General features: G+C 38.3%; 1 pseudogene; it reads left to right on the top strand.

Annotated features, from left to right (window-relative positions):
• Positions 1 to 4,005: 4,005 nt before the first annotated feature.
• Positions 4,006 to 10,274, top strand: LOC139136847 (uronyl 2-sulfotransferase-like; annotated as a pseudogene).
• Positions 10,275 to 16,803: the final 6,529 nt, after the last annotated feature.

Below are 16,803 nucleotides of genomic sequence, written 5' to 3'. Positions count from 1 at the left end.
GGGGACACCGGTTCGTTGTCTAATTCAATTATTGTGTTAAAGGATTGCACACCATATGCCCTGAGTGTGTGCTGCAATATTTCTGTCAAGTTTTTGATGTATGGAGCCCTTACATGCACTTTCTTTTGATTTGTGTTCCCTTTTGTTGAATGGGTGTCGACCCTTTCTGCTACAGCTTGCCTGCTTATATGGTTGGTAACCGCAGCTATGAAGACGCTTTTGACAGACGACTTCATAAAAAACCTCTTACTGACCAATAAAAAAATCAAGGTCAGTATTGGGCAGAAGTGGTTATACGGGTTTGTGTAGGCAATCGAAAATTACATTTTGGTTACGGTGCATGTTACCTTGGCGTCCATATTTCATCTGCTGAATGCAAATCCCATTTCGGTGAAGCGGTGCAAGGTCATGAAATTAATGGTAAATATTATTGAAATTAATCATGGGAATAAGAGGAAAGTGGAAATGCATTCTCATCATAAATTTAATCCTCGTTATGGTATTAAAAATAATAAAAAGTTCATTAATCAATATTGACATGGCGATCCGAGACTGAGGACTGAGGTTCGCTCACGTCTCACTGAAACACGTTACGATTGAACGACCGATGGTAATCCCGCAGCAGCTAGCAGCTGTTACAACATTTGTTACACTCGTAAAAAGAGGAGACATTGTTTATCAAAGCGCTGATTATTTAAATATGCGCATTCATTCGCCAAGCAAACACGCATATGAATGCATATAATATGAATATTTGCAGAATATAACATTCAATGGAACTATTATCCGCCTATTAAAAAATGACTACCTTAAGGCAATGAAGAGGAACATAATTTTTAGATTTTATTTTCAAATATTATCCAAAGTCAACGGCAATATTCCGCGAAATGTTTTGAGTTCTGTCATACCGAAATTATTGAATTCGATGAACGATACGCATCTCGTATTTGACAAAAAAGGAGTACACAGACAAACAGCCATCATGCCGACATGTATACCAGTCAGACGATAGGAATACGCAACAGCTGTGCTGTCACACCTAAGTCATTGATAAGACAACAATCGTATTACGTCCGAGTTCATAAAATACAAGGCTTACATTGTCCCGTGGAAATATGTTACGCTTGTACTGTCAATATGTCACATATTATGCCACAGTGTTACATCAAAATACGACACTTTCAACCCAACGCACAAAAAATCGTTCATGAGCAGTAACATGATAAAATATTCAAAACAAAACGAGAAACATTTCATGTCTCTGTGCTCTTGAATGAGGTTAACATCGAGTATATGAAGATCACAACATACATGATATAGATAAAGTTGTTCGTATGATACCAGGATAACTGATAACTTTACAAATCACAGATTATGATTTATTGCATGGAGGGAAAGCAGGGACAACAGAAAAGAAGTACAAAGGGTATTTTAACTGACAGCACCACATGTTTACGGATTTCAGTTTAAAGGGCGTCGGTTGTCAGTAGCACTCGTTCCAGTTTTCCAGTTATTTACTTAGTACGAGCCCTGAAATTGAAAGATTGAAACATTTGCTAAAACTTTCCTCAAATTACAAGGAAACTTCCGACCAGTCTCTTTCGAAATCGATGACAGAAAAAAGGGGTCACCGTGCAAAATTTGCTACTAGAGAAACAAACTACCCAATATGTACTGATATCTGAAATTTAAAATTCAAAATGGCCGCCAAGCCTGTGTTATCTCTGTGGGGGGAAAATAACATTCCTGATTTGCATAAAACCAAGCCGATGAAAACGTTATCTACTCCATAAGTTTCAAAATGAACGCCCCCAAGTGGTAGACCAAAAGAAATTGTAAAAATTAAAGCGATTCTATCCAGTGTCAGTTTGGCGATGTCAGCGAAATCAAGATTCCTCTGGTTGCTTTTTGAATGAATGACAAAGTCAGACAATTCACCTCTTACCACAGCAAAGGGTGTTCTGTTCGATAGCAGAGACAAAATCCATGTCCTGACGTACCCTTTCTCACCCTGACACAGACAGTTTAAATGCAGTTCATACGAAGTGAATGTGTTTGTAGTAACTTGAGAGATCAAACAATGCAATGTCTCATTTGCATTGCAAACATATCACAAAACACCCCCTTGTATTGAGGCATCATCATCAAACCAATATTATTCAATAATACTCACGTTTTTATTTGTATGTTTGACCTAGAGATGGCGTACTTCACCAGACTTTGATGAGTGTTGTTGTTGAACGAATAACATTGCCGTAGGTGGCGCTAGTGCTAACGACGTAGAAAAAGAAGTGATTTTCATGGCGAATTTTGACAATAACTGAACAGTGATTATCACTATCTCCATCTTAATTTTAAATTCAACAACAACCGAATCCCAATGGTGTATGGGAATATGTTGAATAACTGGAAGTCACTTAGACTTACGAGAGTGAATTTACCAACATCAAAACACAATCTTGTTAGTGAAAGTATGTACAATAATAAGAAAATTTAAGAATGAGGGAAGTATCCTCTTTTCTGAAAACTGTTCAAAAAGTAAAATGTTAAGGCTTAACCCTTTCACCACCATGGTTTGTCCCAAATCCATTGTTTTGTATGGTAAAGTTGGACCTGTACACAGGGAACTGGGGGTGAAAGGGTTAAAGATATCTTAGATGATAACAGAAAGGACTGTCCCGAACAATGGGAAATAATTGTAAAAATGTGAGGACGTACAAATAGACATGTGCAAAAGGAAATTAAGACAGAATATGAAACTCGATTAACAATAAAAATCGTCGGTCACCGAGCAAAGTTTGGAAAAATTGCCAATCGTTTTGCGATATTTGAAATTCGAAATGGCCGCCATCCCTGAGTTATCTCCATGAGGCAAATGGCGGTGAAAGTTTTTCTTTCTCCAAGAGCTTTGAAATGAGCCCCACAAGTGGTAGATCAGAAAAGAATTGTAGAAATTTGAGAGTCCGAATATCTGTCCCCGAGGCGCGTTCTACCTTAAAATGCAAGTATTTTTGTTATCTCATCGCAAACTATTCTTTAAGATAGTATTCGCCTCCAAAGTGAAAGACTTAAACTTTTGGGCAAACCTTCCTCAATGAACCTTTCAACCAAACTCTTTCAAAATCAAGAATAAAAATCGACGGTCACCGTGCAAATTTTGGTACTAGAGAAACAAATAACCTAAGATTTGACGATATTTGAAATATAAAATGGACACCAACCCTGTGTTAACTCTTTGAAAAAAGTGAAATTTTGGATTTTCGAAAAACTGAGACGATAAAAAAATTTCTTACACCAAGAGCTTTAAAATGAACAAGTGGTAGATCAGAAAAGAATTGTAAAAGTTTGAGAGCCCGAATATCTGTCCCGAGGCGCATTCTACCTCAATGTAAATTAACCGTGATAGGACCGTTACTGCAAGATACATACAGATATCATCTAACGCAATGTTAATATTTGCTTAGCCTTCTACATTGTATTTGCCAGGAGTCAATAACTGAACAGAAAATCATTGTAAAATATGATACACAGCCGGCCTCCAACATAACACTGGATATTTCTCTCGTCTTTTGTATCTCCCAATTCGTTGTAAACCCCTTCAATCCTGAAGTGAGCATTGCCGCTATAGAAAGAAGATAGAGTCTGGATACATTTTAAGTTCATGAGTTTTCTTGGCCTGCACTTCCGTCCTGAAATGTATTTAACCTTAACTTGAGGCTGGTAACTATGGTAATGTATGACTGGTAACTATAGCAATGTAGTTTATTTCAAACACAACACAAAATCATAAAAATACATCCCATACCTTCATCTGCCTTCAAGTTGGTTTGGAACAACCGTCTGATGCTAACCACTGGTAATCACAATTTCATAAATATTCTATTAAGATAACTGTAATTATATAATAGTAATAGTCACATTTTCCTTCATAAATTAATTCTCAAGCGTCTGAAAGAGAAAACGAATCAGTGTCGGCTATATTTGCACTGAAACGTGACACGCGACGCATCTGTTGCGCATACATTAGCATAAATCTGCATACATAATATACCGGTGTTCAACATGAGTCCACACCAAGGGTTGATACGGCAAAGCGTTTACGCACCGTGCCTTGACGGGACAGCACGATATTGACTATTTGAGGTAAGTTTATTTATTCACTTTGGAAGGAATGGAAATATCGATCAGGGAGGAAATGTCTCATGACATCCATTTTGCCCGTTTTCAGTATAAAGGTTATCTTAAGTTTGCCACATCGCCGGCCAGCTACGATCGCTTTCCGTCGGATCTGAGAGCCTCAGAGCCGCTATCACAAACGAAGCCTTATGTATTTGATGTCAGGGTATATTGACGTACCGTGCCTGTGATTTCTTTCATGAAATTCGCTGTTCGTGTCTGCCAGAAAGTGTACAGAAATTTGCCGCATCTGCGTCAAGGCAGGGTCTGATTGTAACATTTGACAGATTGGCGTTGGCTCTCAGTTGGCAAAACCCCCTCGTCCAACCGCGAACAATTTCTGTGTCTTAACCCACTCCAGCAGGGCGCGAAGACTGCTTCTCAAGATGTCACCGTTTGAATTTTTCTCATGCAAAACCTTTAAACACAAGCACTTACCTCCACAGATTGTCCATTCACTGAGATGGTTATATTTAGTTTGGACTCGAAAATGTTTTTGAGGTCGTTTTTGTACGGCTTCCCGCTTGACAGACGGGACGGAAAAGTCGTGAACAGAATATCTTGTACCAAATAATTGTACAAACCGGCTATTGAAACTCCAGATGTCAGTTTTGTGCTGAAATCATTTTTTTATTTTGTAAAGTGATCTGGTTAGTTACTTATGAAGACGAACCATTAAACAATAGCTATCAAGATCAGCTATTAAACCCTATGAGCGCCAAAGTCAAATTTTGTCGCCTTTATAAATATACCCCAGTTAATTTTTTTTTCATTTTCTGCCAACATTTTGATAAAAACTGTAAACCAATGGTATGTGACGTCTATTTGGTCAAAAATTATCAAAAAAGTTAACATATTCATAAAAATTGGTAAAATGTTGCATTAAAATTTTGGTGGGAAACACAACAGCACTCAACAGGTTAATCCTGTAGTTGTGACAGCAGTTACCAGGCGACACTGTGTCAAACGAATGACTGTGTCTTCACGGTTGTGAATTGAAGATTTGTTAATTTTTAATCAACGAAAATTAGTCATAAGAGACAGCGTTGTCAACGAAACTGATCAAATTTCAGAAAACACGAAACTCCAAAGGTTAAGAATATAATTAGGTGGACCTAAAATTCCTTACTTTCTGGCTCATGATTTTTTAAAAAATTGCTTCTTGACAGCTTACAACCGGTTTAAAAAACAAAATCAAATTGCGAAAATTCGGCGAAAATGACTCATTACGTCAAAATATTTACAGGAGAAATTATGTGGTTTTAGCGATCAAAGTAATGGAACCAGCATCGCATACGGTTTATTGAAAGACTGGTACACTAAATGAAGCCGTTAAAATATACATCGCGTACTTTGACCCCATGGAAAATGACAAACATTAAGATTACGGCAGATTTCATTGCCATGGCAACAATTTGCAATGGTTGTTTAAAGCACACTGTGTCATACGTTTATTATATCCAATACCTATAAAACCAATGGATACTTCATGTGTGAATGTTGGTATTATTATCATATCTGTAGATGCTCCGTCAACAAGAATCGCACAAAGTTTTTAAAAATTTGTTTTTCGGCCTCTTTGCTTTTCTCGCTCTGTCGCACCTTTGTACAATAGCTGTATTGTTTCCTGAAATGTTGATGAATTTTATGCTAATAACGCTGAATGTAAAACAGTTTGTTTTCATCATGCAAAATGTTAGCATATTCCGAATGCTTTTCTATTGTATTTCGCTTTGTATAAATTATTACGAACTTACCCGAACGTTGTGTCAGAGCAAATATGTTATTCCGACAAATATTCATACGATGTGCGTATTGTACCAATATAGATGCAATACTTACTACATGAATACACCAAATATTTAGATACATCGTGATCTATTTATAAGAGGAATTCTCAAGGGCAATCTAAATAAGTTGGGAATAATACAATCGTTGAATCAACGTATTGTGGTTTTTTTTTGCAATCAGTTTAAAATAATTCTCTATTATTGGATGATGTGATACAAATTTTCATTAATATCTGTCTACTTTTTGCGGTCAAAATGCTCTGGTGGACGAATTAAAATAACGTCCAGCAAACGAGGATTACGACTCCACGAACCTGACACGTAGGGCATTCTGTTCATTCATTGACGGTTAAGATTTATAGGGGTTTGTTTGTCTGTGTTTCGGTGACTCCAATACCGAGGAGTTCAGTTGATCCCAGGTAAAATTCATCAGATAATAACGAACCCTAACCAAGTTGGCTTGAGATAGCAATGCATGGCCAGAGGAAAAAAACGGGCTTGTTTAAATAAAACATCGGGGATTTGACTTGTATGCCGTCATGCGTGAAATATCAAAACTTCAGAAACACATTTTTAAAATTGTGACATATTTTTTCTAGTACGCACAGATATGAATCTATTGACGTCGAGAAGGCCGCTCTGACAATACATTCATGATTCTCCATAGAAATAAGCAGATTACGCTGTTGCTATGGTAAACAGCTGACGTACAGCTGTTACATCCGGATATCAGAGAAGTTGAAGCTATCGACCAGTGCGCGTTATCGAATCATTGAAAGCGCGAATGTCTTTAATACGGGTCATCTTATGTCGGGGAGATCACGCGTTAGGTTCATGATTTCGTAGTTGTTTGTCTGACTTCAGTGATTTTCCGTGTACAATTTTTCACGAGTAAAATTATGCCAATGTGTCATTATATCTAATACCTTGGTTGATAATAATTCATAATACATTCTAAAAACACTTCAGTATGTTTGAACTTGCCACGATGCCTTGACTTTAATGTACCTCGACTTTTTTATCATTGAATTTCACGTTCATAAGATTTTCCCAAATTTGAACTGGACGTAAAACCGTAGCTTGCTTTCTTTGATGGAAATCTTTCACTGTGTTTAGTGATATGATCACGCTCTGTCTCCACTCAATCGCCGTCGCCGACAAGTTTTCTTTCTTACCAAGGGACGATAGCCGCAACTTTTGATAATTTTTTTTTATTGTTTTTGTTATTTGAAACGAGTATAGTATGTTATTCTTCTTCCAAAAGCATGGAAAGACACATGATAGCTTTACTAATTCAATGCATCGTATACATTATAATGCTTTTGTTGACAACTGAATTCCTGTCCGGACTACCATTGGCTTGTAAATAGTAACATCGGAGATTGCGCACATGTAGGGCCATTGCAAAGTTTAACACTAGACATTTCATCAGGCTTTGTTAGAAGAACAAGAAATTGTATTTACAGATACAAAAAGTGAGCACAATCTGGGTATGTTCCAACAATTACTTCTTTATGGAGCTTTAGCTTTCTATTAAAACACTGTTAAGAGAAACGCCCTTAATGCTGATGGCTGTCAGTGTAAATTAGTCGATCGTCTGGTCTGCTCTACTGAGATTTTGCGAAAGAAAGAGCCAAAGCCCGCTAAATATGTTGTTGTACTAGTATTTAAATATCACAGTCGACGAATACATTTGCAACTGCCATTTTCGTCTGAAACTGTGAGAACGATACTGGTCGTAAATTTTGAACTCTATTTAGGAATAAATAAAAGAACGAATAGTGCATATTTTGTATCGAATTTTCATGATACCATTAATAGCACACACTTGTTGATTGACCCGGACTCAGATTCTGTCCGCCATTTTGAATTAAGTTTCCGAAAACGAGGTTAAAGGGTAAAAGGTCCATATCTACAATAATTTTGTCACTCAGTGTACTTTCATTGTTCATAATTTATTTGTTGGTCACGTTAACATTTTAATGTCAGTCGATGTATTTTGGAACAGAATCCGCTGAAACAAGAGTTTCCGATCACAAGCAATGTAAAATACCATGTCAACCACGGGCATACATTTCTACTTTCAAACTTCTTCCCAGCCCACGTACGGACTAACAGCCAATTCTGTTCATTCATCGACTATCCAGCAAGCGATCGATAATGTTCTGCCTTCAAAACCCGCTGTATGTGACCGAACAAAACATAAACAAGAGGTCGATACTTTCCCATACATGTCCATATCGACCTCAGTGCTCTGGGGACGCTTTGAGGGGAGGTCATATCCTACCTCACATGAAGCAGAAATGACGTTGGCAAGTTCAACGTGACTAGTTCTCTGGTTACCAAGTCTTTAAGGTGGGTGATAGCTTCGCAACAAAGACTCTCAGTGTAACGGGCATTACATCCGCCATAGCGATAGATTGGAGATTCACTTAACGTGCGTTTTCTTTGCATTTTCAGATTGTGGTACAGCTAAAATCGACATGGGTCTGGCAAGGCTACTCTCATCTCCCAGGAAGCTGATCACATGCCTGACTCTCGCAGCGGCCGCCGGTTTGGTGTTCCTCGCCAGCAAAGAATCGCAGTACATGGGCAAAACGTGGAATTTCAGCGTTGGAAACGTCAACAGGAGCGAGGAAATGCACGCATTGGACCGCGACGAGATGCGGCACCGGAGGTCTGGGATAAACCTCAGGTTTGATGCCGGACTGCCGGTCAACCTCAACAAAACCTACAACTTGACCAGGTTGATTTACAACCGCGTTGGCAAGTGCGGCAGCCGAAGCTTGCAGTTCGTCACTGATATTCTGGCGCGGTGGAACAATTTCAACCACGTGAAAAGTATCGAGTTCGAAAAAAAGCGCCTGACGGAGGACGAGCAATTGGGTTTCATCGAGGAGATCGAAAATCTGCCGCTACCGTTCATCTACAACCGACACGTTCACTTCGTTGATTTTTCAGAGTTCCACCATGAACAGCCCATGTACATCAACCTCGTTCGCGACCCGTTGAGCGTGTGATCTCCTTCTATTACTACAGGCGCTATGGCGACATGCTGGACAAGAAAGAATTGGCCCCGGGGTCGTCAAATGACACCTTCGAGGAGTGCGTGGTCACCGGGATGAAAGAATGCAGCCCGGAGGCTACAAATCGAATGGTGCCATACTTTTGTGGACAGTCCGAAGAATGCAAAAAACCCAGCAGATGGGCGTTGGAAACCGCAATCAAAAATATCATCGAAAATTACGTCTTTATCGGGACACTGGAAGATTTAGATGCATCGCTGTATCTGTTAGAATTCATTATACCTCAATTTTTCAGTGGAGCCAGTGACGCGTACAAACTTATCCAGGACAGAGGTCACGTGAGGACATTCAGATCAGCCTATAAAGAAGAACCGTCAGAGATGGCGAAAGAAATCATGAGAGAACGGTTAGCCGCAGACTATGTTCTCTACAACTTTATCAAAAAACGATTGAACACGATGAAAAGGCAATTTGGACTCTTACCATCGCAGTGGGTTCAATTTTGATTTGAGTTGATTCTTATAACGACTGTGCATTCCTGTAGCCTTTACGAATAATATTAGTTCCAAGTGATTCAAGGGTGAGATATTGACACTATATTTGGCACCATGATTGTCACCATGATTGCCACCACGATTGTCACCATCATTGCCACCATCATTGTCACCATGATTGTCACCATCATTGTCATCATGACTGTCACCATGATTGTTACCATGATTGCCACTACGATTGTCAACCATGATTGGCACCATCATTGTGACCATGATTGTCACCATGATTGGCGACTCTGCCTCGTCTACAGCACTGGCAGCGTTCTCTGATCCAATTTTTGCACTCTACAGTGAGTGTTTCAATTTGTTTTCGCTTGGCATATTTGCCGATACTGGAAAATTTAATGACGGTGCTTGCTATGTAAATTTTGCTGCACACATTTGGTCTCTCGATGGTGATAACCTCCACGAGTTGTACATGTAAATATTGTCTGTACATTTGTAACCTAATCTACAACCAATGACTTCATTTGATGTAGGGTTTTCGACAATGAATACACCAAAGTATTAGCTCCTTTTCTTACCAAAACAGTAGGCATTACCGGTAATGTTTAACAACTCTAGACTGTACTTTCGTTCAAGTTATAATTTTGGGCTTGATCATGCCCTGAGTGTGTTTTACGACGTGAAATTTTATTGAAGTTTTAAGACATGTAACATGAGAGAGAGAGAGAGAGAGAGAGAGAGAGAGAGAGAGAGAGAGAGAGAGAGAGAGAGAGAGAGAGAGAGAGAGAGAGAGAGAGAGAGAGAGACAGAGAGACAGACAGACAGACAGACAGACAGACAGAGAGATTCATTGGAAAAATATATGAAAATAGTTAAATAAAGACAATAATTACAAGTGCTATATTTACAAAAAACCCATTAAGATGTCATGTTTCCTTGTCGCTGGAGAGAAGTCGTAAAATGTACAATGCAATGTTTTGTAGTCATTTCAAATTCACCTGCATGCATTGCCTTTCCTTTCCTTTGGAATTTACAGTAGTTTTCCTCGATATCGTGTCTACTCGTCAGTTGTATATGAAACTTGGTTATCCAATGACGTCCACATCGCTAATTTTATTATGAGGCTCATCATTTCATCACCAGTATTCAACAAACACCGTTGGTACCCGACCTGTTCCATCTCACCATTGAAGAGTAGTCCCCGGCCGTGTCCCACGACATCATTGGGCAACAGTCCCGTGTCCCACGACATCATTGGGCAACAGTCCCGTGTCCCACGACATCATTGGGCAACAGTCCCGTGTCCCACGACATCATTGGGCAACAGTCCCGTGTCCCATGACATCATTGGGCAACAGTACTCTTGTCCCATGACATCATTGGGCAACAGTACTCTTGTCCCATGACATCATTGGGCACTAGTCCCCCGTGTCCGATAACACCACCGGGCATTAGTCTAAAACCAACAATGATCTAAGCGAGGGATAAACTTCAAGCATGGTGACAAATATTACCTTAATATAAACATCACCATGAATTTGTCGAGTTATTTCAAACTTGCGTCGACAACCAAGGGTGAAAACATTTAATACAGAGTTCAGGATCAACACCAAATTACACAAAGCTATTCACAGTGTACACCCCTGTATAGGATAAGACGTCAACAATAGAAAGTATTCATGCACAAATCCATTGTTATAGCGCTGACTTCGATCGTCTTACGAGTAGGATACCAGAGATCGACCAGAGTAGTGGCTTGTGGATGACAAATGGCAATCTTTATTTCTTCGATAAAGATGCTTACAGAAGAGCCACTGATGTTAAAAGGCTACTCTATCAACTTAACACCTAACTATATAACTCCTTAACTTAATTATACATGGAAATGCGATTCAACCCATTACAATAATTCAAGGTAAAACTTAATTGAACAAACAACTTAAAAACAATCAGCGGGTAATGAATTACAAATCTTAATCAATGAAACTGTTTCATAAGTTACTCTTCCGGAGAACTCTCGTAAATTAATTAGACACTGGCGAAAACAACATATATTATTAGAAACGTCTACCCTTAAACTTTCAACTTGTTCATACAAACATCCGTTTATGCTGACATCATCCTGAGCAAACATCTGCTCAACTTCTTTGTGATAGTTCCGACAATTAAGAGTATGCGTGAATTAGATGACACTTATATGCTAGATTACCATCAACTTTGTGTTGTTTGTCACAGTACCCAATTAACACATAACTGTTAGATTTTATGAAGTCAAGTTACGTAAAATTCACAGAGTAGGTTCACTTAAACTGTTACACACTGAACTCTGTACTATACTGAAAGTTTGAACTTCGTACCACACTAAAAGTTTTCTGAGAAACAAATTTCCTTCGTAACACTCCCTTCCTCTAAGGCAATTCGTCCTCGTATTGCAAAAAGAATTATCCACTAAAATTTAATTATTCTATCAAGATTTAACAGTAACAACAACAACTATAATAATATTAATAATAATAATAATAATAATAATAATAATAATAATAATAATAATATTTCAATATCTTCTTCTATCCCATCACAATAAAACTTACATATCAATAATAACATTAAATCTAATTAAACTCTATAAGTCTCACTTTACATATAACTAAAAATAATTGCACTTACATTATTCCATCACCGACAATCTTGTCAAGAATAACACACAAAAAATCTGTATACTAAATAAAACAATCAAATTACTTATAGGGCGCCTAAATAAATTAATACTTATTTATGTTACTTCGCAATTCTTCTAACACTTTTTATTGACTCCAAACTTTCCAAGAAAACTGGAATTTTAAGGAGGGGTACCGAATTGATCGACGGCCTCCTCTACAAATTTTGGATTTGGAGATTCCTTCGACTCCTTAATTTCAGTGAGTGGAATTTCTTCCAAGTTCACCGACAAAATGAACATGTTTCCTTTTAGTCGCCTGAGCATGCATATCTTGCGATAAAGGTACATTATCGTTGGGCATGCCTTCGAGTACCAAAACAGATGTCAATTCTTTCGATTCTGAGATTTCCTTAATATCAGGACTTAGAGAATCTTTCCTATATTGTAATTGCATCTTTTGATACTGTTTTGGAATATTACGATATTCGTGCTCCTCTTCAATCATTTTGCTTTCCTTTTGTTGCAGGCACAGCAGCACACAAAAAGGGAAATTCAAAGCGCTTACATAATTTCAATAATTCGTACAAAAGAAATAAAAGTAGAACAACAACTACCATAGTGAGAAAAGAGTCTGTACTGAAACTTGGAGAAATAGAATTCTGAGGCGTGTCTGTTGTGGTGAGCTGCCAAATAGCTTGATTTGGACTCAATTGACCCTGAACAGCATTAACAGCCTTAGAAACTACAATTGTGCATCGCAGATTTTTCATCTTAAGAATTATATAAATTTGAATTAATAAAGATAATATGGTGATTATGCCTATGGGTATGATTAATTGAGTAGAAAAGGAAGGAGACAAAATATCGTCCCAGTCATAAAAGTCGGCAGCTTCATCTATGGAGGAAATAAAAACTCGCGTCGGGAAAATGTCCGCTCACGATCTTCGGCCTTATTCTTCATATCTTTCAATTCTTTTTCTAACCTATGCAAATGTCCGATTATTTCTTTCATCCCCCCACTGATCTCCTCTGGCTCTTTGGGAAGGTTCGTCACCACTTCTGCAGTCTTTGCGTGTACATACGCAGCAGCAAAGTCCCCCGGTGTCTTCCCTGCTACGAAGGCCTTTATCTCGGGCCGTAACCCGTTGATAAAGAAAGACAAAAGTTCTCTGTCCGTCTTTTGAGCTTTCTCAGCCTTTTCCTTCAATAATGTAGCATACTGTTCAACCGTCTGGTTGGGCAGTTGCTTGAGTTGAAGAAGTTTCTGGTCGTACAACCATAAGGGACCACACTTACCGAAGCGATCCATAAAGGCAATCTCTAATGCTGCGTAGTCGTTCTTTACAGCATCAGTCAGGCCCTGGTACCATCGATCTGCTTCACCAGCCAAATACAGACCAGCCCCTTTTGTTTTCTTCTCAGCTGGCCAACCTCGGAAGTCGGCGAAGGCGTTGTACCGTTGCCAACATCGCCTCACATTCTCGTCTTCCCGGCCTTTGAATATACCAGGAGCCAAACCATCCGACGCATCTCCGCAGGCTTGCTGTATCTTAACAAGTTGGGCGTCGACTGCTCTCTGCCAGTCTTCGCCTGCGAGATCTGCTTGTCCTTCTGCCATTTTTCTGTAAGATCTTCCACTTCTCGTTGTCATAAATCAACCACAAACTTGCTTGGTCTACCCGTTTGTTCTCCACCACTTGTTATAGCGCTGACTTCGATCGTCTTACGAGTAGGATACCAGAGATCGACCAGAGTAGTGGCTTGTGGATGACAAATGGCAATCTTTATTTCTTCGATAAAGATGCTTACAGAAGAGCCACTGATGTTAAAAGGCTACTCTATCAACTTAACACCTAACTATATAACTCCTTAACTTAATTATACATGGAAATGCGATTCAACCCATTACAATAATTCAAGGTAAAACTTAATTGAACAAACAACTATAAAAACAATCAGCGGGTAATGAATTACAAATCTTAATCAATGAAACTGTTTCATAAGTTACTCTTCCGGAGAACTCTCGTAAATTAATTAGACACTGGCGAAAACAACATATATTATTAGAAACGTCTACCCTTAAACTTTCAACTTGTTCATACAAACATCCGTTTATGCTGACATCATCCTGAGCAAACATCTGCTCAACTTCTTTGTGATAGTTCCGACAATTAAGAGTATGCGTGAATTAGATGACACTTATATGCTAGATTACCATCAACTTTGTGTTGTTTGTCACAGTACCCAATTAACACATAACTGTTAGATTTCATGAAGTCAGTTACGTAAAATTCACAGAGTAGGTTCACTTAAACTGTTACACACTGAACTCTGTACTATACTGAAAGTTTGAACTTCGTACCACACTAAAAGTTTTCTGAGAAACAATTTCCTTCGTAAATCCATCCTGACTCATTTCATGGCGGAATTTAAACCCTTTGCACCGGGACAAAACTTGCCACTGAGCGTAACCTCATGATTATTTAATGAGTCTAGGCGCTCATTGATAATTCAAAGACCAATAAGCTGCAACTCCTTGTACTATTTGCATGATTTCATTCTCACTAATATAATTATTTGGTGACAATGTACTTGCTGATTGCGACATGCAAGTATTATTGGCCGTGGCCTGGAACCGCATGTCAATTTATTCAAGGTATGAATGATGAGAATATACCCTAAGTTATGACCGTCTCCATGCAAATATGTACACACAATATAGATATGGTGGAAACATACCAGAAAATCCTTACAAATCAATATATCGTCATCCATTGGAACACGTGACAATGAATGACTTGCACTACACTGGGATGGTATTATCTCTACTGTCAGTGTGTTTGTTACGAATATGGTATGTTTTGGAAAAGGGCGGGAGTAAAATGGAGGGGAAAACCCATTAAATACATTTAGACTATCATAAATGGATCTTGTTTTCTTTTTAATACAGAGTGTTCAAAGAATATCTGACAAAGTTTGGAAGATACTTTGATATCAATTAATTATACGAAGAGATATATTCCATTGACTTGTGTCGATCCATAAGGGATCCAAAATTTCCGATGTGAATCTCTGAAATGTTGTGACAGCACAAATACATTCACTTGAAGGACATTGACTGAAAAACAAGTTCACAAAATGAGGGCAAGTTCTGGGAATCTCGCCTGAACTTCAGCAACATGCGTTGCTTATAGTATCAACATACCTGGTTTGCCTTGGCATTTCAATGAGGGAAATGTAATGCCGTAATCTTCCAATGTTGACATAGCAAACTTTTTTTCTTGACAAGAGAAGAAAACAAGACGAAATATCACAGAGCGTATTAGGCCCTCCTTACGTAAGAACCTGTGGACATCGAAATGACATTCCTCCTTGACACGTGCTTACCAAAAGGAATCCAGGCTACAAGCGGGTCTGTCCGTCTGTCTGTCTGTCTGTCTGTCTGTCTGTCTGTCTGTCTGTCTGTCTGTCTGTCTGTCTGTCTGTCTCTGTCTGTCTGTCTGTCTGTCTGTCTGTATGTATGTATGTATGTATGTATGTATGTATGTATGTATGTATGTATGTATGTATGTACGTATGTATGTATGTATACAGGTAGGTATGAGGCACAGCACATAATAAATATCTATGTAAATATACATGTTGTGAATATGTAAATATGACAAGACAAACCTGATCTACCATAAAATCATTTAGTGGTCTATGTCGGTAAAAAGTTCCACTTAGGGAGCGTTAAGTTATTATGGTCGGGGGTTGGCTGGCATATTGTTCCTGCGCATCAGTCAAAATAAGTGAACCCCCTACCCATTGTACCATAAAAATTGATGATCCCCTCTTTCAAGATGACAAAAATTTCAAGACCTCCCCCCTCCCCCACATTGCTTGAGTAAAGCTGCGCACACAAACACCTCGGGGGTATGGAGCGATAGAATCCCCCCAAAAAAGAGCTTAGATTTTTTCAAATGACCTTCCTTAAAAACTCAAAAGGTGTTAATGTTCAGATTTCCCCTTCTGACTTGCTATGATTTTGAAATTACCCCTCCAAGGGGTTGGACAGAAATTACTGGTGGATCGCATTATTTTTGCGCAAGCGTGTGTGTACAAAATTTTGATATTTGGATTTGATTAAAAATCAGCTGTTGATAATGTTGATTCACTATACATGGTATACATATATTTTCTCATACATGTATGAGAAATCTAATATATATGTAATAATTTTTCAATGCCAAACTATATCTATGCATTTATAGATATTTGATAATTTACATAAATGTACTTAAATGAAATAGGGTTGTTATAACTGGCATGTGCATGTGGACAAAATACTTTGACCTTAGAATTTCACCAAAAATGTTCATCCACTATACATTGGAGTCAATGATAAAATTGTGAATAATTTTTTCCCAGTGAAAAACTTGGTATACTTGTGCATGTACAGATGTTCAATTATTAACATAGTTGTACTTGAATAGAATATGATGGTTAAAGGTGCGTATTATGTGTACAAGAAATCTGATTATGGAATTTCACTGAAAATGTTCATCTACTAAACATGGGAGTCTATGAGGAAAGTATGAATAATTTTTTTCCAATACAAAAATAGGTAAACCCATGTATTTATGTACTCTCGATTATTGATATCAATGTAC

This window comes from Ptychodera flava, chromosome 1 (genome assembly GCF_041260155.1).
Source record: "Ptychodera flava strain L36383 chromosome 1, AS_Pfla_20210202, whole genome shotgun sequence".
Taxonomy (NCBI): Eukaryota; Metazoa; Hemichordata; class Enteropneusta; family Ptychoderidae; genus Ptychodera; species Ptychodera flava.
Note: the sequence above shows the minus strand (reverse complement) of the source record. Positions and strands in the feature narration are given on the sequence as shown.